Source organism: Macrobrachium nipponense, chromosome 21, assembly GCF_015104395.2.
Source record: "Macrobrachium nipponense isolate FS-2020 chromosome 21, ASM1510439v2, whole genome shotgun sequence".
In the NCBI taxonomy this organism is placed as follows: Eukaryota; Metazoa; Arthropoda; class Malacostraca; order Decapoda; family Palaemonidae; genus Macrobrachium; species Macrobrachium nipponense.
The window spans coordinates 8,641,300-8,663,441 of NC_087212.1; the positions used below are offsets into that span (position 1 = coordinate 8,641,300).

The 22,142-nt window shown below is 34.4% G+C and overlaps 1 protein-coding gene across 1 annotated transcript in view; it reads left to right on the forward strand.

The window, feature by feature from the left end:
• Positions 1 to 10,179: 10,179 nt before the first annotated feature.
• The window catches only part of LOC135197759 (ephrin type-B receptor 2-like), a gene marked incomplete in the record, with an annotated part of 698,018 nt that continues 686,055 nt past the window's right edge, over positions 10,180 to 22,142 (forward strand). The window contains 1 exon segment of the mRNA XM_064224842.1: positions 10,180 to 10,785.

Genomic DNA, 22,142 nt, shown 5'->3' on the forward strand with positions numbered 1-22,142 from the left:
CAAATAGACAGATAGACGGGCGAATAGACAGAGACTGACAGATAAGTAGACAGCCAGACAGACAGGTAAACCAGACAGACAACCAGACAAATAGACAGAAAGACGTTCCCTTCTGCTTGTTGAAAGCATCGGCGGCGGCGGCGGTGGAGCATCACCATTATCTCCTCAATCTGCTCAAGTGCGTCTCTCTCTCTCTCTCTCTCTCTCTCTCTCTCTCTCTCTCTCTCTCTGCTCCATTTTCTCCTCCTTTTATCTCCGCTGCTCCTGCCCAGGATTCCTATTAAACTTACCTCCCCGATGCTATTAATGATTCTCCTCCTCCCCCTCTTCCTCAGAATCCTGCTGGAGTCTTCTTCCCACTCCTCGCACTCCTCCTTTTACCTCCACTCCTCATATTCCTCCTCATATTTCTCTTCCTCCTCTCATACTCCTCCTGCTATTACTCCCACTCGTATTCCTCCTCCGCAAACTCCTCTCCTCATACTCCTCCTCATTTTACTCCCCCTCCTTTTACTCTCCTCTTCCTCCTCATACTCCTCCGCCATCATCATCTTTGTCCTCGCCCTCTCCCATCTACCATTGTCCGTTCCTCTGGTTCGTCCTTCTCGAACACAAACATTCCTCTTCCTCCCTCATGAACTAATCATTCTCTTCCTCATTCTCCTCCTCCTCCTCCTCCAGCACCACCAGTCCTCCTCCTCCTCTCCTCCTCCTCCTCCTCCTCTTCCTCTTCTTGCACCAGCAACACCTTTTGCACCATCATCACCAACAAGACCACCTACCACGTCCTCCTACTTTTCCTCCTCCTCCTACTCTTCCTCCACTTTCCATCGTCCTCTTCCTCCTCCTCCTCCTCCATTTTTCCTCTTCCTCCTCCTCCTCCTCCTCCTCCTCCGCCTCCATTTATTCCTCCTTCCTTCATTCTCCTCCTTTCTCCCCAAATACTTCTGCTCAGTATAATTGTTTGAAGATACTGTAAATCGCTCTCCGTCAGGGATTACTATTCATTAATGATTCGGGCTTCTTCATTGCTCCCAAATCAAACATTTCCCTTCCACTTCACTCAGACGTTATATGAAATCTCCAAGGGGCTTTTCTTTTCTGCGTCTTCTTCTTCTTCTTCTCTTCTCCGTTTAATGCGATTGGTTGCAGTTTACATACATGGATATATATATATATATATATATATATATATATATATATATATATATATATATATATATATATATACCATGCAAGAGGAGAAATAAGGAGCAATGAATATTAACATGGATGATAAAAGATTTGAACCAGTTGGTTCCCGTAAGGATCTGGGAGTAAATGTAACGGTTGACGGTAGGATGAGAGAAGGGTTGTACCCTTGGTTATTCCTCCAAGGTTGTACCGTCGAAAATATGCAGCAAGAAAGGTAGTATGGTGTGCGCAAAAGATGGTAAAGATGAATAGTTTGGAAGGTAAAGTGGGAATTTATGAAGGGATTGTTGAGCCAATTCTCCTTTATGGAAGTGAAGTGCAGATTTTAAATGCAAATGATGGATAAAAAGTTGAAGTCGTAGAAACTTTTGTATGGATCAAAGCATTGATCAGAACGTTGTTGAAAAGAGCTAAATGATGGACAGGAAGGACCTTGATATCAAAGTAATGTGAAGCGGGTAATTTTTTGAAAGTTTTACTAATCAGGGGGTTCATCCACGATTTACCGGTTTAAAGTATAACAGTCAATCTCTCAATATGTAACGAATCTAGGTATGAACGCAATTTCATTTTATTCATATGACTACCTACATCCAGAATGTCAACATATCATAGGTATACTGTGCTTACCAGAGAGAAGTAGAAAATGATTCATATTTAACAAATGTAATATTATGTTTTGATTCGTTGGTTCTAGACTAAATCTGTGAATAATATATATATTTGTATATATACATATACATACATACATACAATTACCAACAAGACCACATTGAAAGTGGATGGTATGAGTCCTAGAAAGATTGTAATTTTTCCTGAATAAATATCTTTGCTAGATACCATCCAGTTTCAATGTAGTCCTGTTAGTATATATATATATAATATATATATATATATATATATATATATATATATATATAGTGTGTGTGTATCATAACTTTTCTAGTACCCAGGATGTACACTCAACACCCACCCGCACTTACACAACCGCACTCACACACACAGACACACACAAACACCGGTGTCTGCAAAGAACCTAACCTCGTCCTGTGCTTATTCACAAAACGCGAGAGAGAAACAGAATCTCTTTCCCCTTTTCTGATTCACCTCCAGATTCGATTTCTGTTTTCGCAGCCTCCGATATGAGAAGAGGGCGTCGCGTAGTAGGAGATAAAGTCACTGAATCGAAGGTTTTTAGTTCAATAAGCCGCCTTGTTCTCACGAGCGATGGCGGTTTGCGTGTGTCTGTCTGTGAATGGAGGTCCTGTCCTCGTTATTGAAGGATGAGAGCCGTGTGAATGCAAGCTTATTCGGAGTTTCGTGGATTACGTTTTTACCTTTTGAGAGAGAGAGAGAGAGAGAGGTGGGTAATCCTGTCTTTACTGATGAAAGATAAATGAGTGAATGCTGACATAAAAAGGGAGTTTTATGCATTGTCTTGTTTCTTAGAGAGAGAGAGAGAGAGAGAATACATTAAAATTCTCTCTCTCTCTCCTCAAATAATGTAATGCTCACACAACAAAAAAACACTCATATAAATAGCCATACATGAAAGTAGAACTATGTGTGCTTCCTCGTGTATATTATGTTTGTGTGTATGTACGTATGTGAGTGAGTGTGTGTATGTTTGAATTATGTGCGCGCGGGCAAGCTCTCGCCCGGTACAATCGCTCTCCCACACGTGAGATTTCCCCCTTCCCATCCGTCCATTTAGCAGTTCATTGAAACAGGTAGCCAATCTTTCAGTGATTTCACTCTTCTCCGAAAACCCATTAGCTTCTTCTCCGCCCCTTCGCTCCCTTCCTTCCTTCCTTCTCTCTTCTGCTGCTATATATTTTCTTCTTCTTCTTCTCTCTCTCTCTCTCTCTCTCTCTCATTCCTCCCCGTTTTAATACTCCCAGTGTTCGTTCATGTTGCATTCAATTGCCTTTTAAGATTCCGACGGGAGAGCGACGGCCAGCAGCCGCCATTTTTGTAACCCCCGCCCCCCCCACCCACCCTCCGCCCCTCCCCTCCTCCACCTTTCCTCTCCTTTGAGATTAGCTGTCATCCCCTCTCTCTCTCTCTCTCTCTCTCTCTCTCTCTCTCTCTTCTGTCTTCTTCATTATGTCTCCCTATATCGAGTTGCCAAATTTATGTAGTTTTTGCATTCTCTCTCTCTCTCTCTCTCTCTCTCTCTCTGCTTGAACATTCATATTTGTACACCACTCTCATTGCAACTGTTTCTCTTATATTTTCGTATGTATATGTAGGTTTTTCATTCTCTCTCTCTCTCTCTCTCTCTCTCTCTCTCTCTCTCTCTCTCTCTGTGAACCAATTCATTCACTCTTCTTCTTTAACTCCCTCTAGTATTTTCCATGCTTATGCTCATCTGTGCTTGATTTTATTCTCTCTCTCTCTCTCTCTGCATATAATTATTACTATTTTCTCGCACTCTTCAATTCCTCACTACCTACTCTCCCCAGTCACGCTTAGAAGGTACTATTTCAGCTATTTTCTTCCCATCGAATTACCTCAGAGTGTGGGAAAATTCATTCTCAATTTCATTATGAGGGACTTACGGCCTGCCCGTTTTTTATGAATGAAATCGTAGTATACTCGTTTTCTGTTGCGCGTCTCTAGTATTTTTTTAATGGGTCTTTTTTTATGTATGTGGTAGAATTAGGAGGTGTGAATCTTTTTTCTGATTATTAGTATTATAAATTAGGCGTAGTGTAGAAGATAATTGAGTTTTTGTTTGGGGTCACCCACGGAAGCACTAATTAGTGGAATAGATACACACATTATTTATATAATATATATATATATATAATATATATATATCTATATATATATATATATATATATATATATATCGTATTATGGTAGATATAAGTGTCATAATGCTTCGTATACCCTCAGTAATTTTTGGAAAATATTTTGGCGGCGAGATATTCTTAACCTTCGGCTCGTTGAACTCAGTTTAATTTCATTCCTTTGTCATTCTTATCTTCTGAAAGCTTTGCAAAATCAGTAAAGCAATTTCCGGATATCTGGTCGGTTTCAAGCACTTTAAGGTTTTGTTTACTTACCCTTTAAATAAGCAACTTCTTGAAAAGGCAAAGTTGTTAGCTGTGCTGTAGTATGATAATGCTACGATAACTTGATCAAGTAGCTTTGAGCTTCTCCTAAGTTCTCCTGACGAAGTTCTCGTGAAGGGGGAGTTTGGGTGATGGGGGGCGCGGGGTTAGGATAATGCCAGGTCGAACTTATAGCTGTACCGGGATGTAAATAAAGTTTGTTATAATTTCCATAGAATATAAATCGTTAAGTCCCCCCCGCCCCTTTTTATTTATTTTTTATTTTTTTTTATTTTTTTTATTTGGTCCTAGAAGGTCCTGATTTACCTAGCCATGATCCCATCTGCCACGCCAAGTGAATCTGATAGTTGTTCTTCTTAGCTGTGACAAAATATCTTGAGACGATTGCTTTCGATTAAGATGAGTTTTTTCAGTGCAAAGCCAAATACAGGGGAGTAGGAGGGGTCCGGGGGAGGAAGTGACCTAACCCAGTGCCTTTTTTTCTATTCCATGTCCCTGGAAAACTGGAAAGAGAGAGAGAGAGAGAGAGAGAGAGAGAGAGAGAGAGAGAGAGAGAGCAAAGAATAGGATGAACCTCAAGTATCACCTAGCATAACTTGGCCAAATTTCTGCCGGATGAAAGGCGGGGATTAAGCGTAGACTTTGTGTCCTTTGAGATGAAAATCACGACAAACAGTGGCCATCTGGTGCTGTTGGCAATGGGTCACAATAAGGCCCAAAAGCCTATTTTTAAGCGGGAGCACAGTCGTGGGAGGCGAGGCAAGATAGCCTCCGTTAGAAGCGGATGAAGATTTTTAAAGTTATTAAATGAGAATTGATTTAGTTTCTTTATTTAAAATAAAAAGCATAAAAAGGCATGAATTTTTGGTATGAATAACTTTGTATCTAATTAGTTAAAGTTCAAGCCCATTAACTAGCAATTTATTCTGAATAACTTGAGTTCGTATGGAATAGATTTTTTTTTTTATTACCTGGTTCACGTTTGAAAAAATGCATAAATTCCGATATAACATAACTATTCGTTGTAAAAATGACAATTTAATTTTTTAAAAAAGAGCACAGATTTACATTAAAACACAACAGTTTTACTTCAAGCCACTCAAGTTTTGCAGTATAAAGTTTATATCAAACCACACAGCCTTTGCTTTCATCATAAAAATACGGCGACTTTCCTTTCCCCAAACTGACCGTTTTTTGCCGCGCTCACGAACGTTGCTGCCCCGTTGCCAGATGTACGACGCTATCAAGCATAACCTAAACCTTTATTTACTTGTCCTCTTCCCCGGGTCGATTAGCTGAAGTACCGTCGACAGAACGAGACCGCAGGGACAGGTTTGAGTCATGTCCAGGGGATAATCCATCCATAATTCATGGACGTATTGGACATGCATCATACCTGGATAACAGCGGTTTGAATTAATGCAAAGTGCGCTTTTTTGAGTTGTCAGTTCGTCTCTAAAGGTTAGATAGCGTTTGGATGTGGGAAGTAGGATTGTTATGTCTGTTTGGCAATTACTGGGTTTTAAAGATATTCGTGCAATGAAACTCTGGTTATAGAGCAGATAGGAATGCTCAGAGGTTGTAAGGAAAAATGATTGTTGTCATGATTGTTATTATGATGATATGGGAAAGATGATGATGATGATGATAACTGGGGAATAGGAGGAATATATAAATATATGTGTGTAATATATATATATATATATATATATATATATATATTATATATATACATACAATCACATCACCGTGATAATGTTACAGTCACAAACATCAAGCTACAAATGTCGTTCGATATCCAGTTCGCTCTACCTTTGAAATTATACCGAAAGGGAAGTATGATTGCCAAGTGACTTGTCATCTGGCGGATTCGATCCGACAAATGCGACAACCGCCCACTTCCTTATAAATTATATATATTATATATATATATATATATATACACACACATATATATATATAATATATATATATATAATATCTGGCTTTCTCTCTCTCTCTCTCTCTCTCTCTCTCTCTCTCTCTCTCTTCTCCTCCCCTCCTCTCTCTCTATTCAGGCCGTTTGAAAAAAATGCCGAGCGGTAATCATAAGTGAGATAATGTAATGAAAACAAAACTCTGTATTTAACGACGATAAAGATAATGAAAACGGTAATGGCTGGGATATATTTAGTAGAGCGACGGTGAAGTGCACCTCGACGGTACCTCGTTATGTAATGGGTTGGCGGTACGTGTACCGATGCGGTATACCAGAGACGAAAGGGGACGGGTAATAACAGTGATGACAGTAACTTATGAAAACGCTAGTCATGATAATGTTCTTGGAATACATATATATTTTTAGTATTGTTATTATCTTTAACAAAACATCAACTGCAATATCATGAATGGTAGTATCCCACAACAACAAGATTCATGATAATCAAAGGAAAGTAAGTTAATTTCTGATAGTAATTTAACAGTGCCATAATGAAAACGCTTTAGAATTAAGCGTGTTATAAACTGCAATGCATTAAAATACACTGTTACTCACACATACACACACTGATTCTATACATATATATATATATATATATATATATATATATATATATATATAAATGTAAATTATATAGAAATACATGCACATAATTATATATATACTATATATGATATGTATATATATATATAACTTATATATATATAATATATATATATATATATATATATATATTTTATATATATTATTATTTACAATATATATATATTTTTTGAATATATATATAAATATAAATATAGTATATATTATATATATATTCTATATATATTTATATTCTATATATATTTATATCATAAATATATATATATATATATATATATATATATATATATATATATATACTATATATATATATATATATATGTATATATGTAATATATATGTATATAGTATATATATATATATATATATATATATATATATATATATATATATATATATCTTGAGACGATAAACACACTTTCCGTTTTCCCATGATAATAATAAAGGAAGCCCACTAAAAACTTGAGGTAATGGAGATTCTTTTATTAGCTTTGGGACGACGGGAACAGTCTCCCCTCTACTTCTCTTTCGGAAGATACGAATGGTTTAGAGAGCAATTGTGAATGAAAAGAAATTTTTAGTCAGAAATACTAAGAAAGTCGTTGGAAGCAAATTTGAGACTCATTATTCGTCAAACAGGTTATATTACTAAGGAGTCAGTTCGTGTTGTAGATAATTGTTGAAATATTTATGTTAATATATATATATATATATATATATATATTATATATATATTAGTTATATATAGTTATATATAATATTTACAATTATTCTACAATAAGAACTGTCTCCTTAGTAATATAACCTGTTGACGAAATTATACGTCTCAAATTTGCTTCCAGCGACTTTTCTTAGCATTTCTGCCTAAAAATATGTATGTAATATATATATTTACACACACACACACACACACACATATATATATATATATTGATATATATGTATATATGTATATATATATATATATATAATTTTATATATTTTTGTGTATATATAAATATATCAGATATCAAATGCGAAAAGGTTTATTATAGATTTTTTTTTCAAGTCTATATACATATTGTGAATGATTTTTCATCATAAATTTGTAAGCTTATGTATTATGAGTATTAGAATATGAAAGTATTATGCCTTCACCATATTCCTTTTTTTTCATTATATATCACATTAATTGCCACAAGTTCTCAGAAACAAGCAGAATGTCTTCCTATTTGCATATGTTGAAAATTGCACATGATGATTCTGATAGAATCGACATGTTTTTCTTCTTCCTAAATTATTAGCCTTTCCTAAATAAGATTCATTGCCGTTATTACATAGCATGATCTAAATAAAAGGGTTGGGTGTATCAACAGATCTTTAGATATTCATAGTTTTGAAGCTGTTTATGGTTCTGTAAACTTCTTTATGTTGCAATCTTTCGAAACATTTCATTATGAATTTTTACTAATTTTTTTAAGGTCGAAATAACAATGTTTTTCCTAATTCTCAATAGTATTCATGTTTTTTTTCATCTGAATATTCCACGACACAGATTATAAACACGCAAAAATGATTTTGAAATTACGCTTTTTATTTATTTATTTATTTATTTTTACATCAGTAGCATTTTTCTGAAAATGCATAAGCATAAAAATTGCAATGTATTGAGTTTTCAGCAAACTCCAAATCAAAGATAAATATGTAATCGAATTTTCTGTACATCTCATACTCAAGGCCACCGAAAATAGATCTGTCTTTTGGTGGTCTCGGTTTAATGCTGTATGAGCCGCGTCCCATGAAACTCTCCGGCAACCGTGGTGGCCTGTATTATTGCGTTGCCAGAAACGCGATTATGGCTAACCGTAACCTTAAATAGAATAAAACCCTCTGAGGCTAGAAGGCTGTAATTTTGTATGTTTAATGATTGGAGGGTGGATGATCAACGTACCGATTCGTAGCCCTCTAGCCTCAGTAGTTTTTAAGATCTGAAGGCGGACATAAAAAAATTGCTGATGGACAGACAACGCCGGCGCAATAGTTCTCTTTTCAGAAAGCTAAGACTGATCTTAATCACAGTTATCTAAGACAATATCTGATATAATACATATAATACATCACTGGCATACCAATAAGGATGTCACATTAAACTGTACAATACCAGGAGACAATTTAGCCTTAGAACATCCCTTATAAAACTTTGCGATCACAAACAATAGAAGTAAACCCTTTGGGAGACCTGTGTAAAATTTATCATTGCAAGAAACTGACATTCTGACACTCATGATTCGCTTAGATCAATAAAAAAAAGAAGAAGAAAACTTACAGGGGATATGCATCCAAATACATTAAATTTAATAATAATTTATGTATATGGGGACATATGACATTTTCTCGTGAATACATTCTGCTGATGCATTCACAATGTTTAACAAAAGTTTGAATATCATATTTACTGTTGTATATATATATATATATATATATATATATATATATATATTATAGTCTATATATATAATAATATGATAATATATATTATGATGTATATATATATTATTATATATATTATTATATATATATATGTAATGTATATATGTATATATATATATATATATATAATATATATATATATATATAATGTGTGTGTGTGTGTGTGTGTGTTAGTTTATATATATATATATATATATATATATATATATATATATATATATATATATATATATATATTTATGATTGAATTCTGCAGCTGACTTTTCCAACGCTTCAATCTGAGTTTTCAAAGTAGTTCTTTGGTTTTCATTATGCAAATCTTTCCTGAATCTGATTCAAACACAATTTGAGATGGACATTCCATGTTTCTCAAAATAAATTTAGTATTGTTGATGTAACAAGACGGTACCGTCCGGCCGATTAACCCAGCGCTGGAAATTAGCGGTAATTTCCAAAGTCGCCCAAGCGACTTTTAGTTCGACTTTTTGAAAAGCGGCAGCGGAGCAATGAAATATGTTCGTCAAAACTGCATATTTTGATGAATTCCTCAGGAATCTCTAGATGGACTGGTGGCAACGTGATTTTGGTTTGTAGGCCTGGCTTTTTCTGTTTCGTCCGCTTTTTCATAATTTTCTCCCGCTGCTTGGTTAGAAATACGTTTAACTATCTCAGTTTGTGTTTCTGTTTCTTGTCTTGAAGGGAATGCTTTCTCGTTTAGCGAAACTGCAGGACGGTATTCCAAATTCTTCTCTGTGCGAATACATATAATGGCGGTGAAGTCGACGCTGACCTCTGAGGTTGGTAGCCCTGCGCGTCTTAGCCTCCGGGCAGGTTGGCTGTTGGCTGGCGAGTCAGTGTCAGTTGAGTCATCGGCGTGTACAGACTGTGTCGCTCCCTCTTCTCTCCGTCATTTTCCATTGTGTGTGAAATAAAGTGGAATAAATGAGCTAACATGATAAGGATCAAACCAGTGGATGTGTGTTAACGTACAGCCAAGTCTTGCAGAATGCTTTCCCATCGTCTTACCCGATGAAATACGAGCGATGGAGTGAATAATCCCGTGAAAGTTTCGCTGGCCACACGAAAAGGTGCTCGCAGTGGTTGGTGGCTTGACCCCTAAAAGAAAAAAAAAGTAAAAAGAAAAATAATAGTAAAAAAAGTTTTCGTTTCCTTCGAATGTGATTTTGTTGAGCGAGATTATTCGAGATTATTATTCTGTCGTTTTGAAAAGCAAAAAAAAAAGTGAGAGTAATTTTGAAAATATAAAAAAGGAAAGAAAAAGGGTTGCGCTGTATTATACAAATGAGATAAAAGTGAAAAAGTGAGTTCAATATTTTTTCCCATAGAAGAAGGTATTTGGTATAAGAGGATTGTTTGTCTGGATTGTACTCTTTGGATATCGCCTCCTACAACCACCTACTACAACAACCACGACCCCACAGGTTCTACCATGTATGATAGGTGAGTTTATTTCCAAAGTCATTTCGTAATTTACCTCGTCCGTGTATGCGAATGTTTACGTATATTACGACTTACTGTTACACGTATCCCAGCATGTGTTGTGGTCGTAGTTTGGGACTCATTTTCGAGGGTATGGAGAGGCCCATCGCGGTAGAAACCAACTATTGTTTTTCATTTTATTTTTCATTTTACACAATAAAAAAAAACCACGATATATATGAGAAAATCGAGTCTTAAATGGATTTGTATTCATTTTGGGACTTTATTATTTAGATTAATTTTGGGGCTTGATTTTGGATGTTATCCGAGAATTGGCCCGTCATGGAAAAGGCTAAACCTATTTATTTTACATTGTATGTTAAAACTACAACGAATATAGGAAATCGCTCAAGTGAATTTGTAATAATTTTTGATGTATAAAAACTAGGCCTATTGTTTTTTTCCAGATATATATTCTTAATTTCCAAATATCGAAACGAATCCCTTAAATGGGATATTTTTAAAGTATTCGTATATTTTGTATTTTAAAAACTAGGCCTGTTATTTGCGGCGTATCCTTAATTTAAATAGAAATGATTAAAATAATAGTAAACAGAAGTAAAACGATTCTTCAGTGTATTTTATATTATTAGACTAATACTGTTGCCAGGGTGCTTACGGACGGAATAGCTACGGTTAAATGTTTAAATTGACGATTAGGCATGACAGGGTCCATGTTTATGTCATTATTATTTGATACTTTTTTTTTTAATATTAACGTTGAAGTGACACTTATTTCAGTTTAAGTGCTCGGTAACAGGTGCCAGTCATTGGCCTCAAATTATCTGTAGCAAATAATACTTACGTTATATTCAACTAAGAAAGAACTCTGGCTGGGGGTTAACGTGGGCTAGCAGTAGTTTGATATTTCGTGAGACACATATGGTCGTTAGTATTTCGTTTGGGCGTTTATTAATCATAAGAGCTGAAGTTTTAATAGCAAATCGTTCAGACTAATTATGTGTGGAATTGTTTGTGAAATGGTCGTTTGAATTGTGGTTTTGTGTCGGTTACCGGTGCTTAGAGAACGTGGTTTTCGTCCATGTTACACGATATAATTTAGGATGCTCTTATGTAGGACTTCCTTAGTCTGTTTTCCATCATGGATAAGGTACTTGCGGCTTGTTGACTAATAAAAAAATGAAGCATCGGTTTTCGTGGTATATTGAGTATTGATAGAATTGTGTGTAGGCCAATATCACATGCACGAAAGACCGCGAACGATTATAGGCCTTATGTATTTCGTTTGCCATGATACGTTTAGATACTTTACTTTTCCATATCAAAGGTGTGTGTGTGTGTGTGAAAGAGAGAAATAGAGAGAGAGAGAGAGAGGGAGCTGCCATAAGCTACACCGTTGTTATAGTAGTACCCAATGCTAAAGAGGAGTCGCAAGATAGTGAAGCTAGGATGTTGGGAAGATCAATATGGCCAGGTCCGAGTTGCAGCTATTCGGAAGTAATTTGGACTGATACAAATATAAAGTTCTTGGCTTTTATATTTATTTTTCTTATTTTTATAACCCTTTCCTGTTTCCTTCCAGTTCCACGGTTGCAGTGAATAGGTAGTATTGCTTTTTTTTTTTTTAGTCATGATTGCCCTGGCTAGGTAATTTATAGACGGTTTGGGAAAATTTGAGAGGCCTTCGCGTTAGATGGGTAATCCTGTTGTTCCGTGTGTGAGTTTGCTCAGTTTTTTTTTTTTTTTTTTGTGAGTGCATAAGTATTTGTTTAGGCCTATTGCAAATATTAAATGTTTAAAATAAATCTAAGCCGGTTCGTGGTCAAGATGGCTTTTGATGTTATGTTGGTCAGAGGGTCCAAGTGGGTTCTTCAAAGGGCAAAGTTTATTATATTATGTGCCTCCGAGGGGGAAAGGGTCCCCCTTTTGGTACGTTGGGCCGTTTATTAGGAAGTTTACTCATAAGATGTGCCATAGGTTAATCTTGAAATTTCTGTGTGTGGATAGGGCTTTACCCCCTGCGGTTCAGAGGAAAGAGTAGGGAGGAGGCTTTTGTATGTAAAATAGGCCTAGGCACTTGAGATAAGAGAGGTATATGTATGTTGGTCAAGTAAGCCTGGACACTTGAGGAGGGGTTGAGAGTAGTTTGAGAAATATTTATGAAAGGGATCAGCTCAGTGTGCAGGGACTAATTACCACAATAGATTCTGCCATTTTTTTTCTGGCCAATGCAGCCGGCACTTAGGCCTAAATTACTCGAAGTAAACATTGAAGGGCTTATAAAACTCGATGATGAGTGGGATTAGTTTGCCGCGCGGGTTTTGCCATCCATTTAGGCCTATGAGTAATAGGGCATAGTTCTACGCTCTGTATTATTTTGCGTTTGTGGGGATTTAACTTGGATAGATGGCAGTATCGTCACAATGAGTTTCTTGCTCTGTTTTAAGAAAGCGTATATTTTGTAAATGTTGTCTGATATGATTAGGTATCTCATGAAGTCTGCGTTGCAATATGTTTCTTGCTTCGGTTAAAATATGATATTTTAATTTGTAGTAAAATGTGAATGTTAGTTTTAAAGTCAACGTCAAAATAAATTTAGAGCTTCAGTTAAAGTTAATTTTTTTAATAAATGACTATTTGTATTTTTTTTATCTTTTTTTATCTGTATGGTATGTGTGTCTTATTTATCAAATCCACAACACAAGTATCTTGCTTCGGTTAAAATTAATAATTGTTTTGGGGAACATTTTTTTCTGTCATTTATAAAATTATTTGTTATTATTATTACTTACATGCAGTGTTATCCCACCCCCTGGAACTACCTCTAGAATCAGAAATAAGTTATGAAGGCCTATATATACATTTTATGTTATGAATTTAGGCCTATAGAAAATATCAGAATGACCATCGTCGTACGGAAAGTAATGTAGTCATATTCTTCGAAATGTGTGGCAATATCTTTTTCTAGCTTTTTTCGTACTGACCTATCGTAATTATTGACAAGCTGCCACTCCTTGCTTTTGATATTGGTAAAAAGAAAAAAAAAAGGCATTGATGCTTTAGATTTTATTTACTGCCATTGATTATTGATTGCACTGTGTTGCTGCATCCATCACTTTCATGCGGTCGCTATGTTTGTATAAGCTATTCAGGATGACATTTTATATTTATTTCTAGTATATTCCGTAAAATACCGAGTTTTATTTTCGTATTTTCGTGTCGCGTCAAATGTAATCTTTTTTTATACGTATTTCATTTACCTTTCAATATTTTTATTTATATTTCTCTTTTTATTTTCTCCTTTAGAACGAGGTGTACGACACTTCAGCGGTAAGATGACTAGGCCTAGATTTTTGTTTTTAGGCTAATGTGGGCTCAAGTCTAAGATTCGTAGTATTTTTCCCACGTAATAAAATAGCCCGAGTCTAGGTCTACGTCATTCAGCGTTTTCATACTCACAGTGTAGTATGGTCTTACTATAATCCTGTTAGGCTAAATTTGATTGTGTCCAAGATGCACTGTACGTAGAACCAAGAATTGTGGTTTTATCAGAATTTTTAAATTCATTAATGTACTAATTCCTTATCATGTAAAGAATTCATATTTCGTACTTGGAAGATATTATTTTTTAATTTATTTTATTAAATTATTAAATTTATTCTTTATCATTATATTATTATTTTCTACTAAACACTATATCCCTGGTAGAATTTGGTTTTGAAAATTGCTGCTGTTTACAAGTTACGGAGGTTTGTTAACCACAAAAGCACTTTCCATTCTGTATTTGTATATGGCCTCTGAGCTGATATAAAGTACCTCGTATTATTATTGGAAACAGCCGTAGTCTATACAGAACTAATAAACGCTCTGTGCATTACAATGTTTTAAAAGGCAAAAGCGCATTAGGGTTGCAATGCCCGGTATTTTTGATAAAACAAATTTCAGGTGGTAAAGTACGGTAGTATTTTGCTTTTGTTGTTAAATTTAAAACGGTGGAATTGATTTTGATGTGTCGAATGTTTGCTGGAATTTCGCTTGACAGAATACCTCCGTTTTATTCCATTTTATTGGCGTCAGTGTGAGATGGGTTAGCTAGAGGTCACATGTATTTCTATATCGGCCTGAAAATCATATGAATTCACTCCTTCCCTCCACGTCTTCTAACTCATCTCCCTCCATCTCCTCCTCCTCCTACACCAATCCCCGTCCCTCCTCCCTCCCTTCCACCAGCTCTCCTGTCTTCCCGGCGGAGAAATGTTTATTTTTATGGGTACACAAGAAGGAACGAGAAGAGGAAAGGGAGAGAGAGAAAGAGGAAAAAAAAAGTTAGTACCCAGCTTTGTATTTTCGCATGAATCTTTAGATTGTTAAAGGGGCTCTTCCGCTTAGTACTACGCCATCCGTTTTTGCTTTCCCGCCAGTGTGAGGAATGAAAGAATTTGGGCTCCTTGGCGGGTAATCGCTCCGAATTGGGCGCCACGTGATATTCATGAGAAAGCGCCAAAGAAGAGCTGTTAGCATATATATATATATATATATAATATATATATATTATATATATAGATATATACTATATATATATATATAGATAGATAGATAGATAAAAAGAATAGATAGATATAGATATATATATATTTATATGTATATAATATACATATATAATATATATATATATATACACATATATATGTATTATGTGTATATATGTATCTGTATAATATTATGATATTATATATATATATAGATAACATATATATATTAATATATATATATATGTAAGGGACAGATATTGACTGGTTGTCGCTATGTCCAATCCCAAGGCCCAGATTCGAATCCGGGGTGGGTGTGTGGGAGGCACTACGATTTTCACACTGACTTAGCCTAGTCTACTCTTGAAAATTATAGTGAGTTTGGCATTGGGACATATGGCTTAATGTCTGTGAATATATAAAAAAATCACGTGTGCGTGCGGAATTAATACAAAATTCTTTATGTAACGTATATTGGTAAAAAATATATATATATATATATATATATATATATAATATATATATGTATGTATGTATATACATACATACCACGTATATATATATATTATATAATATATATATATTATATATATAATATATATGTAGATACATACATACACGTATATATACACGCAAAAGAAACAAACGCTTTCCTGTGTTTGTAAAACAGTTGTTTGTTTATTTTAATCTAGTGATTTAGTATACTTTTACCTGTGTGCCGGATATCTCTTTCCAAGCCGGATAATCATGTGATAAATATTGTAGAAAACGCGCCCGGGAGAAATTGCTGTTTCTTTTTACAGTATTCTTATTCTTAGTTGTCTGGTGTTTCGTTTATTCGTCCGTTTGTTAATTTATATTGAAATGCTTTTTGTATTTGCTGTTGCGTCGTCGCCTCTTCAATTGTTGATAAGCAGTGCATGTATATTTTCTTAGCTTATATATTTAGGTATATATTTATTTATATTTTGTTATGAATGTTTTTGTATTGATGTCATCTCTTATTGACTGGACATTCGTATTTTTCTCGGCTTATATTTTTAGGTATATATATATTTAATTTTTTTAAAATAAGTTTTTGTATTGATGTCACTTTCATTTATCCGACATTCTTTTTTCTCATTTTCGTAAAATGAACACGCCATCATATGAAACTTGCTTTGCAAATTTATGAGTTTCTTTCATTTTACATTTATTTAATTTTATGTAATAAGTTGTATTTATCATGAATTATAATTTTTTGTAGTTTTTATTAATTCATGACAAGCATCGTCAACTCCCGTGTTTTTTTTTTCTTTAACATGAACGCCGCGAAAAGCTGATGAATGAAATTGTTACGTAGCCGGAGCGTAAAAACAGGGAGCAGAAAAGAAAAGCATAACAATGAAGAAGAAGAAGAAGAAAAGCGATTTCACAGTTCTGCTCGTCGGATCTTGTGCAGAGTAGTCTTATAAGGGAGGAGATGGAGAACGACGTTTATGAAGCAATAAGAAACGTCACAACGCAGGATATCCTTTAAAAAAAAAGGGAGGGGGAGGGAGTGGGTTTTTCGTGGGAAGGGAGGTAGGGGTAAGGAAGGAAAAATAATGGAATGGAATGAGTTCAAGTCAGCGTTATTGCTAGCTCGGAGTCTCTCCATTGCTCTCTATGGAGCAAGCGTTGATGTTCTTGACATTAGTGGCGATGTGTACGTTGTGAGAGATTAGTGCGTAGAGATTGTGTGTCTGTCTGTGTGTGATTTTCCAGTCTTTCTGGATGTTGAAGAAAAAGGTCAGTTTTATCATTTTAAAATTGTTGAATTGGCTTTAGATCTAAATAGAATGATTTTGCTTCCCTGATTTTTTTTTTTTTTTTTTTTTTTTTTTTTAATATGACTATCCTTTTTCTGTATAGTAGGTAGGTACTTACTCTGGTTTGTTCCATATGATTTTCAATGGTTATTCTTTCTCAAGTGTGTGGATATATATATATATATATATATATATGATATATATATATGATATATATTATATATATGTATATATATATATATATATATATATATATATATATATATATATATATATATATAATGGTCATGGCATCTCTATCACTTTTCTATTATTTGTCGATGGTATTTTTTTTCTTTTTCATTAGTTATGATTATTACATTTCTTATTGGGTAATGATAGTGGTAAAGATTCCACATTGTAATAACAATCACATTTTTTATATTTTTAATGATTTTATATCTTGGTATTGTATTTAAAACAAAAACTAATATCAGTACTTAATCCCATTCATAATGTCCATAGCCTAATCAGAATAATATTGACAGCATAAGTCACATCCATAATCGTGACTGTTTTTCATTTGATAGGAAAAGTGGAACTTCGATTTAGTCATTCTTTTTAACCTCGCTTATTCCCATTCGCTTGTGCCGTAGATTTCTGTTGAAATCCGAAACAGATAGGCTAAGCTTTGCCCCCCATAAATTAGGACAAAAACAGTTTTCCCCAGTTTTTCCTTGCTCTTCTAACGAGTTTTCCGGAGCCGCCACCAATTGGAATTTATTTTGCTCCCGTTGATACCTGTCCCACCCCCGTATTTATACCGTAATGGATAGAATAGTGTGTGTGTGAGTGAGTCCGTAATTCAAGTAATAATAGTAAGTCGTTTGATAGAACCGTATTATTTTTTTCAGTTTTTGCCGAATTTCAGTTGGAATAGTGGAGTAGGGAGTAAGTCATGATAGTTACTTTTTTTTTTTTCCAAATAGCTGATAGTTGTAAGTAGTTTTAAAAGAGAAGTAGTTTTAAAAGAGATTTTTCACATCTACATTTTAGTAGGAATAGTATATGAGTCTTGATATTTTTTTTTTTTTTAAGTTATACTACAATACAGACTGACAGAAGATGCGTGTCGTTTTGATAAAGCTATTGTATGTTTTTAATTTTTGCCAAGTAGACTGACAGAAGAGATGTATGGAGTTTTTATAGAGCTATTTATTTATAGTTTATGCCAAATAGACTGATAGAAGATGTGCTAGTCTATGTCGTTTTGATAAAGCTATTTTTTATTTTTGGTTTTTGCCAAATAGACTGGCAGGTGTATAGAGTTGTGATAGAGATATTTATTTATAGTTCATGCCAAATAGACTGAAAGATGTATGGAGTTGCGATAGAGCTATTTATATTTAAATTTTATGCCAAATAGACTGAAAGATGTATGGAGTTGCGATAGATATTTTTTTTTTTTCCAAATATTTGACAGATATATGGCGATTTGAAAAGATATTTTTCCGTTTCACTCATTTGCCAAATAGACCAAAAATTATGTAATTTTTTTTTTCTGGTTTTTCACTACTTATCTTGGGACTTAATTTTTTTGTTTTTTACTCATTTGCCAGAATAAAACAAAATATGTAAAAATAAATTTAATTTTTATATTTTTTTTCACTTATCTTGGGACTTAATTGTTTCACTTCATTTGCCAGATTATTATAAATAAATTATTATTATTTTTTTGATATTATTATATTATTATTTTTATTCATTATTATTTATTATTATTTTATTAATTAATTATTTATTATTATTTTATTATTATTATTTCATAAATTGGGCTAATGGATATATATCGCTGGCCCTTTTCATCGTCCACAGACACATTTTAAAGGGGCAGTGGAGCAAGAAGGCCGGATTTGCGGAGAGACTCTCTCTCTCTCTCTCTCGTGTTGCGTTCTCTGAGGACGGATTGTGCAAATGTGATTTCAGAAGATTTTTTATTGTTGTGGATTCGTCTCAGTTACAGGTTTGTTCCTCTCTCTCTCTCTCTCATCTCTCTCTCTCTCTCTCTCTCTCTCTCTCTCTCTCTCTCTCTCTCTCTCTCTCTTTCAAGTATGAGGATGTAAAGATGCAATTCCGACGTGTGCACATGTTTTAAATTATATATATATATATATATATATATATATATATATATATATATATATATATATATATTAATTATATACGGGTTAGAATTGTTCAGAGAAAACTGTACGTAATATGCAAATTTTATATATATATGTATATATATTTATATATATATAGACATTCATACATACATACAGTTATACTACAGCCATTCCGTTATGTTCCGCACAGTTTCCTCCATGAGTTTTTTGTTTTTCTTTTTTTCAGCCCGTGCAAATCGCAGTAATTAAAGCAGAATGGTACAGTTCACGAGGGAGGCAAAATGAAATCCGCGGGAGACTTGCGTATATATATTTGCAGCAATAAGCTGCAGTCTGCAGCCGCAAGTCTTGTGGGGAGTCTCTTACATTAATGTAGCGTGGAATATACTTAAGTTTTCGGGCGTTTTAATATCTTGATGAATATTTAATCTCCTGCCGAGAAGGATTTTTTTTTTTTTATTTTTTATCTTTTTTTTAAGGCGCTGCCCGGTCGTGTGAGGTTTTCCCTTGCCTTGTGGAAAAGGTTATATATATATATATATATATATATATATATATATATATATATATATATATATATATATATATATATAGTGGAGATTTTTAGGTGCTTTTCTGGACTTGTTGCGTGTTTTTATTTTAAATAAAATTTTTTTCCTTGTAGTATTTATGTAAACCAAAACATGATTTAATACATATATACATTACGTATATATACATATTCATGTATATATATATATATATATATATATATATATATATATTATATATATATATATATATATATATAATATATATATATATATATATATATCGTTGGCGTTAACTTCGCATCGTATGCTATACATTAATATAGTATAATATATATATACTAATATATATATATATATATATAGATATATATATCGTTTGCGTTAACGCCGCATCGTGTATATACTATACATTTAGTATATACTATATGACGTAGTTTACAAATTTTCTTGTGACTTCAGTTAAGTTCATTTGCATCCGAGGTAATTTGTTATGTAGGACTGTACCATCTTATTTTATATTATATCGTCCCTCCGCGGTGTTTTATACTCTCTTTCTCATGGTGTTTTATATCACGCGCTCTTCCCTTCCGTGTTGCTTTGTAACCAATCCTTGTATCCTGCAGTCCGATTTTACGTGTAGCTTTATAATCATTCCTTGTATTCTCCTGTCCATTGTACGCGTAGCTTTATAACCATTCCTTGTATCCTCCAAACAGATTTTACGTCTAGCTTTATAACCATTCCTTGTATCCTCCTGTCCATTGTACGTGTAGCTTTATAACAATAAAACCATTCCTTGTATCCTCCAGTCCGGTCCACTTAATTAAGTGTAGTTTTATACCCATTCCATGTATCCATCTCAGTTAGCTTTAGATCAGCTTTGCAGCCTCCTTCCTGCGTAGCTTTATATCATTCCTGTCTTGTATCATGGTTGTTTTTTTTTTTAACCATTTCATGAACCGCTCCTTCACAGTGCAGATACTTATTGTCATTTTCTGTACCTTCTCTTCGTATTTCATTTTCTCAATCCCTTTTCCCATTATGTATCATATCATGCCCTTCCCCCCCCCCTCCCATGTATCTTTTATCATTATCCCTTTCCCGGATCGTCCCCAGTAGCCCCCCACTCCCATTTTTTTTAAATTAAACCTCCTCTTTTTGTATAACGCGACTTACTTTAGCTTACACGACATCGTATGCATGCGATGACTGTCGTGTACCATAGTGTACCTTTGGTTCAATTATGCACTTTTAGTTGTTACTTTTAGTCCCTAGTTCAGATGTGCGGAAGAAGTCGTTGTCGCTTTTATATACTTTATGTTTCGTATTTTATATGTATTAATATATAGAGGTCTATAGCTATATGTTGTAATGGTCACTGTAACATCTTTTCCCGTCAAATTCGTCTCACTTTGGATACGCTTGTCACTACAAAGCCTTAGATCCATTTGCAAGAAATATGAAGTAAGTTGTGATGTCCGGTTGCGCGATTCGAACCCACATCCCGAGTATCAGAACGAGGTCAAGTTGCCTTGTATCCAAAAAGTTTGAAGAATTCGAGAAGTTGAGGAAGAGGGCATTGTGCGTAATACAATTACAAACGTGCCTATCTGGTAAAATTGACTGGTAGATTGATTACCTTTATATACATATATATATATATATATATATATATATATATATATTATATATATATATATGTATATTATCAACGCACAATTACGCGTGGAACAGAAATATATACCTGATTCACTCAGGATCGATCCCAGGTCTTTCAGTTGTTGGCAGCGGCCTCGTCTTTCAATTGAAAGACCTGGTTCGATCCTGATGTGAGTCATATATATATATATATATATATATATATATATATATATATATATTATATATGTATAATAGGCCCATACTCTGTTAATGCTATAGTGACTGTACCCCAGAAATAACTTGCATCCAGAGGGAATTATTTATGATAATGAATTATGTGAATCCTGTCCGGGTAGGTGCACTTGAATATAGGCTAATGCCATTTGGGTGGAAGTTATTCCCAAAGTTTAGCGAATTCGATGCCAATAGGTTATTTGCGGCTTGATATTTGGAAAATATAAAATGTCATGTGTGTGGGTGTGTGTGTGTGTGTGTGTGTGTTGTGTGTGGTGGGTGTGATTGCTTTTTTTGGGGGATTGCGGTTTTTGGGGCTAATTTCAGACTCCTGTCCTCTTCTCTCAATTTCTCTCTTCGTCACTCCGCCCTCCATGTCACTCTCCTCTCACCCTCCCTCTCCGTCCTACTGCAGGCCTCCTCTCTCTTCTCGGCTCCTCCTCCTCTCTCCTCTCTCTCTCTCTCTCAAACTGTTGAAAGATA